Source organism: Atta cephalotes (assembly GCF_000143395.1).
Source record: "Atta cephalotes unplaced genomic scaffold scaffold00033, whole genome shotgun sequence".
Taxonomy (NCBI): domain Eukaryota; kingdom Metazoa; phylum Arthropoda; class Insecta; order Hymenoptera; family Formicidae; genus Atta; species Atta cephalotes.
In genome coordinates, this window is record NW_012130097.1 from 573,906 (window position 1) to 589,769 (window position 15,864).

Below are 15,864 nucleotides of genomic sequence, written 5' to 3' on the forward strand. Positions count from 1 at the left end.
GACGAGAGACGAGAGAGTAGAGAGAGAGAAGAGTAGAGAGAGAGAGAGAGAGAAAGGATACATTTGCATCCCTCCCTTGGATATTTAGAATAATCAATGTCACTATACATCGATACATATATTACATAAAGTTTAAAACAGTGTCATAGATGTGAATTCATTACGATGATGTTATATAACTTCATGTAACGCATTTATTGTAAAATTTTATTTAGCAAGAAATATTATACTCTACGGAGCTTAATTTCCAGTTAATTTCCAATTAACTCCCAAAATCCCATGAGCTCTCAAAATTCCCACGAGTTTTATAACTCAATCATAATAAAATTATCTTCAAATAATTATTTCAGAAGAACAGAGACTTATTGATCTTGATTCTCTTTCATACGATATTGAATAATGTATGTTGAAATTGGATTAAAAAAATATAGGATTAAAAGCTAAAAAGTAAAGTCTGTAATAAAAAGTTGATACATTAATGAATATAAAAAACAAAGTGGTTCGTCGAAAAAGATTGAGTCAAATTATGAATCAAGGCCAAAATAGAGTTGGAATGATGAAGAAACGCTCGCGAGAAAACGAGGATAAAAAAGTCGGTTATAGAGTGTCACTTTGGGAATTGTATTTTCCTTTGTAACCGCACAAGTGGCGGGTCAGCGAGTTCAATCGAGAGGAAAGTTAATTCATTTGTTTATTCTGGATATCCGATCTATACCTTTCATTCTGTGTTCCGTTACATCTTCAAAACGGAAATAGCTTCCAAAAGTCAGATTCGCGGAATAAGACTGCGACAATAATAGCAGTCTATTGGAAAATGTAATTTAAGATTAAATTTATATTCTGATATATTAAGATATATATATATATATATTAAGATATATTAAGGTATAAAAGTAGATATATGAAAAGAATAATCTTGAATCTAAAAATTTAGATAGATTCAGATCTAAAAATAATTTTATTATTAAGCATCAAAATAACTCAAGCATGATAAACAGTACTGCAAAAAGTTTTGACTTTTGCCAACCTCTACCAAACTTATACTTAATTTGAGTTATTTTTAATCATTTCTATAGATTGCTCCTACTTAATATAATTAAAACAATGAGTTGAACAATATAATTTAAAAAAATATATTAAATTTAATTTAGTTACTTACTATTTTAGGATTGACTTGTTATTTTTTTTAATTAATCACAAAAATAAATTGATTTATATTTTGACATATATGGAAATTAAAAATAATAAAATATAATTTAATCCTTTGAGAATCGAAGCTTTCAACAAAGTTATTTAATGTGAAAGGTCTCGCTTTCTAAAGATTTTCGGGGCGCTGATTCTGGCCTCAGAATTCTTCTATAAAATTTAAATTTCAAAAAATAATCTGATATTATCATAAAATTCGGTTTAGGAGATTTCTGACTTCTCCGAATTTGAATGTAATTTGAAAATGTCGAATTTCAAAGGGATAATCTCCATGAATGGACTATAATGTATAGAGTCTACAATCAGAGTTGGAAATCAGTACTGTTTATGTAGCACTGATAAGCTTCAAATAAAACGAAATTGGATGGAAACTTGCAATTAAAAACTCTTTAAAAACGAAGTTTATGATAATCAAATTATTTTTTTACGTTCTGTTCGCTATATTAAATCCATTTGAAGTTTTTATTTTTAATCTCAGATTCCAATAAAGCCTAATCAAATTATTCCACAGCCCAAGTTTCATAAAAATTGAGCGGACAATTTATAAAATGAATGAGGATGACTGCTCGCGCGCAGAATCGCCAATATATCCATAAAGAATTAATTCAAGAGATACGTTATATCACTATTTGTTCCCTTGATGTCTAACAGTGTATATAATTATCTTGATATCCAATAAAATTATATAATATTTAATTACATAATAAAGATCACATAATAAAAATTCTCTTTGAGAACGAATTTTAAATGAATGTTTCCAAATTTTTACTTCAGCAAAACTATTCTTTTCTTATATAAACGATAAATATAACAAGATTTCCAACGAGATTTTAACGTGACTTATAACGTGACGTGTCTTACCAAGCTGATTTAAAAACTTTTCCTCGATAGGCAGTTTTCTTTTTGTTTCTTGAAACTCGCGAATGTAATACACTTTTCGAGCATTCACTTATCCGTGAGAATTGCACAACGACACGCGAGCGAGTGCGTGCTGTTAATGAAAGCGGAATTATTTAACTAGTGATAATGTTTGGGCTACTACGTGGGTTTATATCGCCGAGATTAATTTCTAACGACAAAACTAATTTAACTTGGGCTATAGCTGGGAATAAACGATTCGTTCGCGACGCTTCCGTTTACGGCCGCGTTGCAGCTTCGAAGTTAAGTTACAACTGCGACACGCCACAACTGCCACGATATCTAACTGCAACGTGTCAAGGTTACGATTCGCTGCCCGACGACCTCGTTGCAACTTGGCTGCTTAAAGTTGGAGCTTTAACGACCGTAAAGCCGTATGGCATACGCGTAAACGTTTACTTACCACGTATAGCCGGAATACACGTGTCGAAGTGACACGTACGATTCAATTAATATTTAACTGATTATTCGGACTTCAAACTACGTTTATTTCTGAACATTTATTTCTGAGTTTATCCGATATAGATAAACCAGCATTAGATAAAGTTTCAATAAAATGAAAATTATACGATAACAGATCGTGAAACATTAATCTCTCTGTCAATGTATAATTTTTCATGTTTTCATCGCGTTTTATAAAATTTCCACTAAAAATGTAAAAACAAGATAAAATCTGTTCTTTGTTGTTCGAAGAGGGATTTTTGAGGTATCATAATGAAATTCGCATAAAAATTTTTACTGTTTAATTAAGTTTAACATAAATATCTAATTTACTTTGCCTTAACAAAAGGATTAAATGTATGTTAGCCTTGAAATGTTTATTTTAAATTACCAACTGAAAAAGATTTTTTTCTTCAATCCGATCCTTTAACAGAGATTGGCACAATACGACTTTTCATAAAGTAAGAAATAACGTGCGGCGCCCCGTAGTCTCTATTTAAATTCGACCTGTTTTCTGTAAGATAATAAGAATTGGAGCTTTTCCGGTTTAACCTTTCACATAAGCAGATTTGCATAATAAAATTCTCAACTGAAACTGGATAATGTTTGAAATCATTTATCTCGGCGAAATTAGAGTTTTACGTTAATCTAAATTTAATAAATATAAAAGTAGTGATTATATAAATATGCATTTCAGTATAAAAATGTAACAGCATAAAAAGTAATATAAAATTAATATAAAAATATGATATTTAAAAAAAAAGAAGTATGTGCTGGCTTTTATTTATAAAACTCGAGGGATCTTTTTCTGTACCTTCATATGTTTATAATAACTAGGAGTCTCTCCTTAAGAAAAACTCGATGTCATATCGCTCAAAGAGACTTATCGATGAAAATCTGAGAAAGTTCGGACAATTCGTATATAAACTTGTGCTTATCTAATATGCTCGACAGATAGTCGCACTATAATGCGGTAATAAAGCGTTACCAGTTACCACAGAGTGACATAATTGATTTCGCTAACCGTGCGATAATTCGCACGCTCTCTTGCGCGGAACGCGAACAAGCGATTCCGGGAGTGTGTCGCCTATATTCGCATAAATTATGAAAATGTCGGCTGCGTAACGATCTTGGATCACATTAATGACGTCGTTTGTGGTTCGAACCTGAGAATCTACAGACCGTTCACAACACCCTCGAGCATGATTGTGGGTCGCTCGCAATGAACGGTCGGACCATACACGGACTTGTACCACTACCATCAGCTTTATAGTGCACTCCCGAGTTCAATCGATCCGAATCGATCCTTATCGTATCCGTTCGACGCAGTCTCTACTTCTATTCATGATTTCAACCGAATAACTGCGGCTCTCTCAACGTTAAAAGGCTTACCACACGCACGTAATGCTTCGCGTACATGTGAATTATGCGTTAATCGACGGTAATGATCGTAGTGCTCGATGGTCGGTACATATCGGTGCTGTACGATGCGAGGAGTACGATTGCACATACATTAAGCGAAAGATATTTCAAAAGATAAATCCTTTAGCGAATAGTGAGGCTATTATTTGTCTTTTCTGTTATTATAATATGTTAAGTCTCTATAGTATATTTAAAATGGAATTTCCATTTGAAGTTACTAAGTTAGTATGTCAATATGCCAACTTGTTTAATCTTCCAATATCCAATATTTAATAGCAATAATTCCAATTGGACTTACATACAACTTATTTACACAACAACGTAATTAAAAATTATCATTTTTTACTTGCTTGCAAAGAGAAAAAGAATGGAAACTTTAAAAAAACAATTCCTCTATAATCAATTATTATACCAAAATTACATTTCAAAATTAATTATAAAATTAATTATAAAAATTAATTAATTATAAAATTTTAATGTTTCAAAACATTGAAATTCATTTCTAAAAAACTTTGTTTGTTAAACTTTTGTTTTTTGAGTGCGTCGTTTTTGTAGCAAATGAACAAAATGTATACTATTTTATTTATATATACTATTTTATAAAAATTGTATGAAAATATATCGTTTTTTCTGATGTTCCTTGTAATAACTCTTTCTCTGATAACAGTTAATTTTTTTCAGCTGTGAGTCATCCTGAACATTTCGAGAGGAGTATTTATTTTTCAATTAATCCTATTCTCATTCAATTAGAATCACAGGATCCGGAAAGATAATAATCGCGTTACGATCGCGCAGTCCCATGTTAAGCCTTCAATGAATAGTAACCACGATTATGTATACATGATTATGTGAACATGTTCTACTTGCGTATTCGTGGATGGTTCCGAATTCATTGGATGACGATAATCCCGCGGGAAAACTACCAGTAGAACTCGTGGGGATATTATTCCATCGAATATCTCGTGTGGTAGATACGTCTCTCGAGTGTCCACGTTGCGATCGGATGGACACAAACATCCCGTTTATCCTCGTTTTCAGAATGTTAGAAGTTATTTGAAAATCCATTTACTGCACAGGAACGCAGAAACGGAATGCGATAAACGAATAGCCCTTTGCGGTCCAAGATACTTTCCTCATTTCGTTTCAGCCAGTTTCTATCAAGTCTGACGCATTCCATGCATACTTCATAAATTCTCCTCAATTTATAACATTTTCATAAATTAAATAAAGAGATATTTATAACCGTGTATACGCGTATTCCGTATTAAAGGACACGAACTACATAAATGTCTAAATTAACCATTTAATTTAGATATTATTAAACGCACCAAAATATAGAGTATAATATAATATCAAATAATATTAATCTTTTAAAGATCTTTTTAAAAGATCTTCTAAAATTGTCTCTCAATAAAGAAAGATAATTATAACATCGTGTTTCAATCAATTACTCTACATCCGCGTAAAGTTTCGAGCTTTTTGAAATGTACAAGCTGCTAAAATTGCCTTTATTAATCTCGGAATGTTTCTCGTTATCTCGCGACTGCACATAAAATCGGTGCGAAACCAACACGATGCGCTCTCGGATACGCGCGAAGTTTATTATTGGTTGCGATATATCCGTGCAGATAAAACGGCATGGCGGGAAACGTGACATGTAGCTCGTATTAGCAAAGTTTGCAAATTACTGATCTGACTCGCACTTGTGCAATAATACGCCTCGAATCGTCACAGCCATGGATAAATGGGTAGAGCGGTGTGCATTCGGCTGACTCAAAGTTAGATACGAGTAAGACAAGCAGCTTTTAATAAACACCATATATCAATATTGCGGATTTGAGAATATATGGTCACTGGACAAAACTGACGCGTTTGAAAGTTCGCTGAGTAAACAGACATGCGTGCATAATCAGATTGCAGTTTCCATGAAATATGGAGTATTCACAAGGCCGCGATTATAGTTATATGATCTCGGGAGATCAGAGGGGAGGGGTGAGAGAGAATACATTTTCAACGCAGTCTGCTGTGAAAAATGAAATGGAATCTTATATAAAATGAGTATTTGCAACAATAACAATTTTTCATGGTACTCACAAAGAATCATGCTGAGAAGAATCATATGAGATAAACATACCACAAAATTAAACTGATAACTTAAATGAAGTGACCTATAGTATATACTGTAAAAATTTAACTAGTTATAGATCTGAAAATAATTTTATTGTACCATCAAAATAATTATAGAACGCTGAAAGTAATTTGAATGTCAAACTTCTATAATTATTTTTGCAGCATTGCTTATCATGCTTGAGTTTCCTAATTAATGTAATTATCTTAAATGATGCAATAAAATTATTTACAGATCTGTATCTAACTATAAAATTTTTAAATACTACATCAAAATTGTTCTTTCCGTGCAATTAATCTATATAATTCACTGTCAATCGATATTCTTAACGTGTATTATGATCGTTACCGTAACTATTAATACTGTTAATGGAAGCGACCCAGTTTTGGTATAATTAATATGAGTTACGACGCCTCGTTTAGATTAATTGAATTCCTCGAGTCGTGATCGTCGTCACTTGTCTAGCGGATGTACCTTTTCTTTACCAGATCGTTGCCACCCACACGTAGAAATCTCACCATAAGGAAGGAGGATTCTATATCATACTTGTCCCTTGTTAAGGCTGATAGCTACAGGTCGAGCTTGCCCATAATTTGTCTTCGACTTTCGACTACAAATTTCGCAGGTTATATTGAATACGTACAGATTAATGTCGCGGATCATATTTCAGACGTTGGTCGAGTAACAAGTAAACCAGTTAAGAAGGATCAGTCTACTCTCGACTTGCTATGCGATCAGTCATTCGGTTGATTGCATGGCAGATTATCCGCTTATATAACTTCTCGTTCCACCCCATCATAATCGCCGACCGCGTTCTCATTAAGCCTTAATGCATTATATAATGAACATAATCAACCCTGTGAAAAATCCGATGGAAAAGCCAGAACATTACGTTTATCAGTGACCTTTGGACAAGCTTCGTTACAAAACGGCATTTTTATTTATAGCTGATTTCATCCCTCTCTGCGCAACGCTTGATGGTAAATGCTTGCGGAGGTGGTTTTTCATAGTGTGTGCAAACAGTTACGAGCGATTTATTCAACCTGATGAGTCATGCCGTGAATACATTAACTCTTTCGTATTTTTCGATATTAAATTGTATTTACGTGACATTTCACCACGTATAAAAGAATATAAAGTATTCTAAGTAAATTGTACAAAAAAAATATTCAAAAGACAAATTTTATTTCACGCATAAAATACGGAGTAATAAAATATTGCACATGGAAAGGATAATTTTACTGAAGTATCTGAAAATTTAGCTAGATACAGTTCTGAAAATAATTTTGTTAAACTGTCAAAGTAATTATGTAACTCAAACTGATTGTTACTAGAATGTCAAATTTTATTATCGTCATACTTGAACGTTTTACATTATAATTATTTTGGTAATTCAACATAATTTTTTCAAATTTATATTTGATTTTTAAATACTTATCAAAATCGATTTTCCTACGTATTTCAACATTTCTTTCTTTTTGTCTATAAATTATATTTTTTTATATTTGTATTCCCCATGATAAATTTGTAGTAACCATTGCTTGCCTATATGTATATTATCTACGCTAAAGTAAAACAATAAATTTAACTCTCTGTACATCAATCAGAGTGAAACAATGTCTGACCATGTACAGACGTATACTACTTCGATCCAATATTTCTCTCCGCTCGCCCGATGAATGTTACCCATTTATCGTTATATATAATTTATTACACTAATTAAAATTAGTCTTTGTCGACAGATAATTCCATTAGCTAGAAGCTACCTTGTTTTCTTCAAAAGATAAAGACATTAAAGACTTAGAAACGACGACGTTTAGATCAAAACTTTGAATTTTCCAGTTCCGGATGTTTCATCTAATTTTAAGTAGTAACCAAGTTACGAGTGCTCGTAGGCGACCTGAATTGCACAATTCTCTGTGCACAGCGTGATGTGGCTACCATAGTCGTGATTCGGGAGCTTTCCTAAGCTTATTCTTTCGCGTGAGCGAGCGTTCAATATAAGTTAACGCTATGAGAGACAGTGGGCGACGGTTAGCTCCCACTTCAACTTTCCCTTCTCACCTAGCAAAGAGCTCGACCACTTAACTGCTGAAGTAGTAGCTAATCACTTCGTTTTATCTTGGTTCTATTGCGCGCGCAATAGTTTTCTTTCACGTACTATTAAAAGTTCAATCATTCTTCGTGCAAAAACTTTTCTGTGTTATCTTTTTACGCCGACGACAATTCATTGGTTATTCTTCGTCCTCAAGAGAGCACTCGGGCTTTTCTTTAAGAACCTCGCAGAGATTTTAATTTTTCTCTAACTGCCTTCCGCAGTTCTTTGCTTTTCTATTAACATTCCTTGACGCGGCAATTGTCAATAAAAAGTTTCATTTCGGCATCGTAGCCATATCTTGCATTTTACGCGCTGTGTCATGGCTTCGAGCTTGGGAAAGTTGAATTGCTGCTGAAGACTATATAAAAACGGTAATATTGTACAGAGCATATTACAGAACCACGGATTTTAATTTTTATGTAACTTATTCGGAGTAAATAGAAAATATATTTTTATTCAAGAGAAAAATTCTCCCTGTTTAATTTTTCGATATTAAATATTTTAATAATCGAGCTTTAAATTTTAATTTAAAAAAAGATAGTTTAACTTTTAGATGTTTTATTTATCGTTTATACAAATGATTTATAAATCATATTTTTTTATCAGATTTAATTTGACATTTTTCACTTAAAATGGATTTCATATAGTTGGAAAATTTGTGTCAAATTTAATACATTTCATACGTAAAGCCTAAACATGGAAATCATTTTTATATTTATAAGGAATTATAAAACCATGAAAAATGATATTGAAATTATTGTTATTATTTCTTTTATATTAATAGAACATCATACTAACTTCGATGATTTCGAAAAACTTCGAAAAGTGGGATCTAAGTTAGCACGACAATTTATTAATATAAAAAAATAATGACAAGTCTAGTAGCTCTTTTGATAGTTTTAAAGTTCCTTATAAAAATCAAAAAGAGTTCCACATATTATAAACTAAAATTAAAAATATGGAGTGTTAACTTCGCGAATTTAATATAGTACTTCCCATCTAAAGTACAAGAAAAAGATAAATATTTCCATTTTTCATTACAAATCCCGTTAGTACAATTCGTATTCTACCGTGTTCAATACATGATAATTTGAAAATAAAATTCCAACAATTACAATTTCAATACAATTTGAATATGTTAAGAAAAACTATTCAACATTTCAGATATATATATATATATATACATATTTCTTTTTCAAATGTATAGACATATACATATATGTACAACTTTTACCATTAATCTCGCAAGAAGAAATAACTAAAGTATGTAAAACATGAGCGAAGAACATAAAGTCTTATACTTAGCCCGCACAATAAAAATCCCTTAAAATATACTCTATTTATCAACTATTTCGCGAATGTGCAATGTAAAGCTACCCAGTTTCTGATCTCAGCCGAGTGGTCGGGTGTAAAGAGCTGGAAGGAATGAATGGTGCAAAAGAGGCAGCCTCCTATGCAAAATAACGCGACGAAAAAAAGAAGATGGGAAGTTTTACGAGTTGGAATTAGCAACGCGGACGTGCTGTGGCGTACGACGCGCCCGCCCGTCGGACCTGCGAGAACTTTTGTCAGGAATTTCTATTAACGACTGCCTACATTGTGCGGATAGGAGTTATGACGATGTATTAAACAGGCCGTGTAACGTCTACATTGATGTCGTCGTCGGCAAAATTACTCGTATAAAACAGAACTTGTTTCGTCGCGATGAGATTTTCCTTGGCTTCCTATACATGTTCAGTATGTAAAGCGAGTTTATTTTATTCCGCTATTGTCACACGACATGTTTATGCATTTAAAAATATACATTTGCAGCAGATACAGTGAAATTTTTAGCTGATCATTGCGGGAGCGAAACAGTGAGCGCATTGGATAAGTACGTCGTATCGCTCCCACAACGATCCGAATTTAAATCCGATTAAATTCGCGATAATTTTTCAGAAACAAGCACGGTTTTGCATAATAGACATTTTAGCATTATTTTTTATTTTTTACTTCTTTTTAAAAAGACAATAATTTATAGATTTAATATGATATGATGAATTTATTTAATATGATATCACAGATTCTATTATATAAAATCATTTTATTCGTGTACTAAAATAGATTTAATTATAAATCTCTACACTGAGAGAATTTTCTTTTTTAAAAATTTTCCCTGAAAATATGGTAGTTGTGATACAATATAATATTTTAAAGATTTTTATCATGCACTTCAATAAAATTAATTAAATTTATTTTATATTTTATAGTAGTTTTATTAATGAATGAGAGAGATTTACATAAATTCTTGGAAATACAATGTTGTTCCACGACTATCATATTTTAAGAATAACTCTATATAAGAAAATATTCTCTTCGTGTATTAAAGCTTAACCTTGAAAGCTTGAAATTTCTTAATAATAAATATCCCAATGTTTTCGATATAATAAGAAAAATTTCAAACAATTTTATCAATTTTGCATTGGTTTAATAATCCATGAGATCTGAAAAATGTGCTCGGTGATGGTTTTGGTAACCGTAAAGCTAACATTCTTCTCCCGTTTCATCGAAGGGTGCAGCATGCGATATTAATAGAGCTTAATTTACCGGATGGATCAATGCATACCATGCGTTCTTCACAGCTCGACGAACTTGCCTGTACCCTCGCAACTGCGTTTCATAACACTGTTACGTTATCGATTCCGCCTGTATTGTGTTCTGGTGTGCTTAGGATTGTTCGGTGCGTTTTCACATCCACAAGGATGAGAGGAGAAACTAATACTAGCTATAGCTCAGCCTCGTAATCGCGTCGGAATCCATCGGCAGAGGACGACGCCGGTCAAGGTCGCGGTGCCACGCGCCGCGACGGCGATTACGCTCGGAGATGCTCGCAATATTTCTTTTAAGCTACTCTTCACCTCCAATCCCGAATGCATCGAATATTTATGCTCAAGTAATCTATCTATATACAGAAGTATGCCAAGCCCGCATTCTTCTTTATTTTATACGTATCTAAATATGAATGATAATCAATTATTAATTCGATAAGTTTATAGTAATAAAGTTAATAGTATTTTATAGATTTAATAATATATAAATTTTATAAATAATCATATATAAATATTGTAAATTTCATAATAGTAAAATATAGTTGGGAAATAATTTTTACATGTGTACCGCTATCATTACAAATAATGAATGAAATATAATGAATGGCGTTATATTTTCTTATTTGTAATGTTAATGGTAACATAATTTTTTTAGTAATCAATAAAATTGAAAACAAGATCGTTTATATTAAATGTATTACTTTAAATACGAAGTGCCATTACGATCTGAATGTTAAGATGTTGAACTATTATATATATTATATATAAATGAATTAATTTCAGAAATATTAAGTGTGGGAAAAAGTTCGTGGCGTTTTTCCCATTAAATGTAATGGGAAAAACGCCATGAACTTTTTCCCATACCTAATAATAATTACATGCCGATATGATTGTCGGATTTTCAATGCAATCAATCTGAAGTAATAATAATCTCCTCAAGTTTCCCAAAATTTTTTGGTAATACTATAACAAATCAACGGTCTTATTTTTTATTTTATTAGGTATTTTCTTATCATGTTACAATTAATCATAACCACTCTATAAGTTTCATGTTGAACTGGAACATTTGAACTGATTAGTTAACACATAAATGCATAGACTTCTAACTAGATTGCTAACTTAATATAATAGAAAGAGATGAACCTGATCCTAAGCTGTTTCAATTCACATATGCATATGTATGCATCCTGTTTGAGAATATCGCGTGAAAACACTAACGTTATCTGTGTGATTTATACATGAAAGAGTGAGTGAATACAAATATGGCGCTGTCTTCAAATATGGAGGCGAAATTGGCAATCTATTTACAGAAGTAGTGATTAGATACCACTACAAAAGTTATCAAAATTTGGTGAAAAAAATAACAAAATTGTAACGAATCGTTTTTTAGTAGATTACTTCTTAAAATCAATAACGAGTAAATCGCGTAACAAATTACTTTTTAGAAAAAAAGAACAGTAATAGTAATGAATTATTTTTATAATTTTTCCAATCCTGATATAATGTTATCACTGCATATTTTTAAAAATCACTGCATATTTTTATGCCAAATCGTATAATTACTTTAGAAAAGTTTTTAAATTGAGTGCAACAGAAGTATTCAATAATCTCTTTTTTATCTCTCCTGTCACATAAAAATGCGAATGTAAATGACACATTGCGGCTAGCAATATATTTATCGCGAAGTTCTAGAAGCGTCAAGGCGAAAAATAATCGAGACGAGAATAAAAGGAGGCCTCAGGTTACTCATGTTCATTCATAAGCCGGGTCAAGAGTAAAGTCTGCTGCGTTATCAGTTCTCATGGGAAGTGGAGAAAATGTTCACAACATCGTAAACTATCTGCAAAATGGTTTTCTCGAGATGTAAAAATAATTTAACAATCGCGTGAAAAACGAAAAATGCGAGTCTTAATCTTTGCGGGGTCTAAGCTACCATATTATACGATTGTCCACATCTACAAGAGTCCTTGAGTCCGTTTCTGTTTTCCTGGCCTCAAATGAGCTAGCAACATGAAATACGACACCCTTACACTTTAGAAAATGTCTGGTTAAGTGAAAAATGGAAATTGCACAAACATGTCCCTGATTCACGTACACTACTTTCAGTCCAATGTATTTCAAAATAAAAACAAAAAAACTAGCATTAAATAATTAATAATAAGGAGGAAAAAATCAGTCATTAAATAAAATTTGAGAAAAGAAAACCAGAAGAAAATTAAAGAGATTTCTACTATTTTTCATCTGTAAAATCCGAAAATTTTTATGTGAAAAATTAAAATAATACAGTATTAATTTTCTGTCATTTGTGATCTTTTTCTCTTTAATTCTGTCTTGCTAAAAAAAGAGAAAGATTTAGGCTGATGAAAATTTAATGGATGGTGTGAAAAAATTTATCAAGCACTTAAAAAGGTTGAGAATAATTATGATATTTCGCGTACGATTATAAATGTTATATACTCCACTTTTATTTCTAAATCACAGATCGATTATTATTCTTGAAACATAGTTTTATGTCAAAATTCTAGAAATATAACTACATTATTAAATTAATAATTATTTTAATATAATAAGCATCTCACAAATTTACAAGAAATTGATTTAATTGATTTTTCGCAATAAAAATTTCTCCTTATTTATTATAGTTTTTTATTTTTATATTAAACTCTAAACGTATTAATATTTTTCTATTAATTAAATTTTCCTTTAAATGTTCGCATTGCAAAAGATTTTAGAATATTAAGGTACTTATACGCGCAATTGATTAGGGGGAAAACAAATTATGTCTCTCGTTATCCGTCAAGAACATCAGATTAGTTAAAACGTGCATGCATAATGCGAAGCTTTGACGTAAGCGCGGGAAAGTGGACCGGCTAAAAGCGCGTGTATGCACTTTAATCGTTCTATGTCGCTGCAAATGAATATAACTTATAATATCCATGCATATTATGTCAAGCATGTCAACGTCATGCGTTGAAGAAACTTAGCTTTATGATAAACATATGCGTGAGAATCTAATTTATCTCTCGTTAATCGCAATAATGAATACAGAAGTGGTACTGTAATAATATGAATAATGTAACAAACACGAGGTCCAGAATTCTGAGCAAAACCTCATTTATTTTTACCGGATTTTCTTACCATTTATTTTTACCATTTATTTTCATTATTCCAAAATACATCGACAAAATCGGTAAATCGCATTAATTAATAAATAAACTGTATTTCTCACGTGACAACAAATTTTTTCTTATAACAATCTCTTTTCTTAATTTAGAACTTAATTTAGAACAATTTTATCGAACTTTCAGTCAATTTAAACGTTTTAATATTTTTCTATCAATTGCAAATTTTTCGTATAAATTTCTTTCTTATCTGATTATGTTGCAGTGGAAAAGATTGTGGAATATTAAGTAACAAAAAACATCGCGTTTTCATGTAGCATGCAAGCTATTGAGCCAAAAATAAAATTACTTTGAAATAATTTCCAACATGTGTCAACTTCAAGCACATAATTTTGCTGTCGTTTCCGGTTTACGGTTGTAGCTGCACGAATAATTCCGAGTGTGCCACTCCAATCGCAAGCGGCATGCGCTTAACGGTCACGCAATTGCAATTAGTCCGTTTCGAAGTTAGAACTTGTCGAAATGTTTTAACGTATGTATCATAGGAACGATTAATTTGATGGTATCACCTGTAGAGTCGCCAAAGTACTCGTGAGAGGAGCATTCATCGTAAACCAATTTCGCATTCCTGTTGTTGAACGAAATAGCAATAACTGGGGCGCATGTCTATTAGCGATGCTATTCCACGCTTTAATTAATCTGCATAGCGCAATAATACTCCTCGCTGGACCAGTCAGAACAGTTATTGGCATGCTCTTATTTTTATCGATTTAATACGACGAATACCATTATTGAGGATTAAATTCATTCGGCTAAAACGCTGGGGACGAAATGCATGTGGCTGACCGAGTCTCACGACGATTTTTACTTCATACAAGATATATTGCAAGTATTTATTGTTATTAACAGCTTTCTAAATTTGTCAAAATTTAAAATAACGAATTTTAAATCATGTTATGTTAAAATAGAATTATAAGAAATACTTATAAAGTTATAATCTTTACAATTATAAGAATAATTAATCAAAAATCGTAATTTTGGTCTTCTATTTAATATAATTTTTTTGGAATATTATCATAAAAATTATTAAAATTAAAACTTATCAAGAAAAATAATTAATAAATTATCAAGAAAATATTTATTATTATTAATAACTCAGTTTGGCAAAATTAAAAGAACAAATGAGTATATTTTAGTTTACTTGTTTAATTAATAAAAGTCCATCATTTGTTTTAATATAACATACTATTGAATAATTATCAGTGGAATGTTGTACCATTCTTTTAGTCAAAATATCTCTCAATTGCTTATATAAATATTATCTTCTGTTCAAAACTTCAACATCTTGCAACTGCCTGATATCATTTGTAGTTTTGAAGAGCAGAATAAAAAAGACCTACTTTATTAATGTCTCCTTCTCTAACGTCTTTTAAACAATTAGAAAATGTCCTGTTAGAAGAACAATATAATAATGCACTGTAACAGTTGCTATATTATTTAAGAACGTATGACTTTATTCCAATAATAGAATCTGTATTAAAGACAAATGGTAGATCACTTCTTTTAATGAAACAAGCAGATAGTATATTTCTCAAACGTTTACATTATTTTATCTATCTCCTGTATACATGTGAATTTCCTACAATTTCGCAATTTTATCGTTGCGATGATACAATATTCTACATTTACCTTCGTTTCCTATTTACATCTCGACAATAGAATAATAAATGCGTCATTACATCGTTCCTAACTTATGCGCTCTTACATAAATCCCAGATCTGTCAATTTCGCGAGAGAGAGAGAGAGAGAGAGAGAGAGAGAGAGAGAGAGAGAGAGAGAGAGTAGTCGTAGTACGGACGGAACCGGTAAAACGGGTAACGGTACGTACGTTCTACTACAACGACTAACGTTAGGTAAGTTAGAGACGAACGGACGTAACCT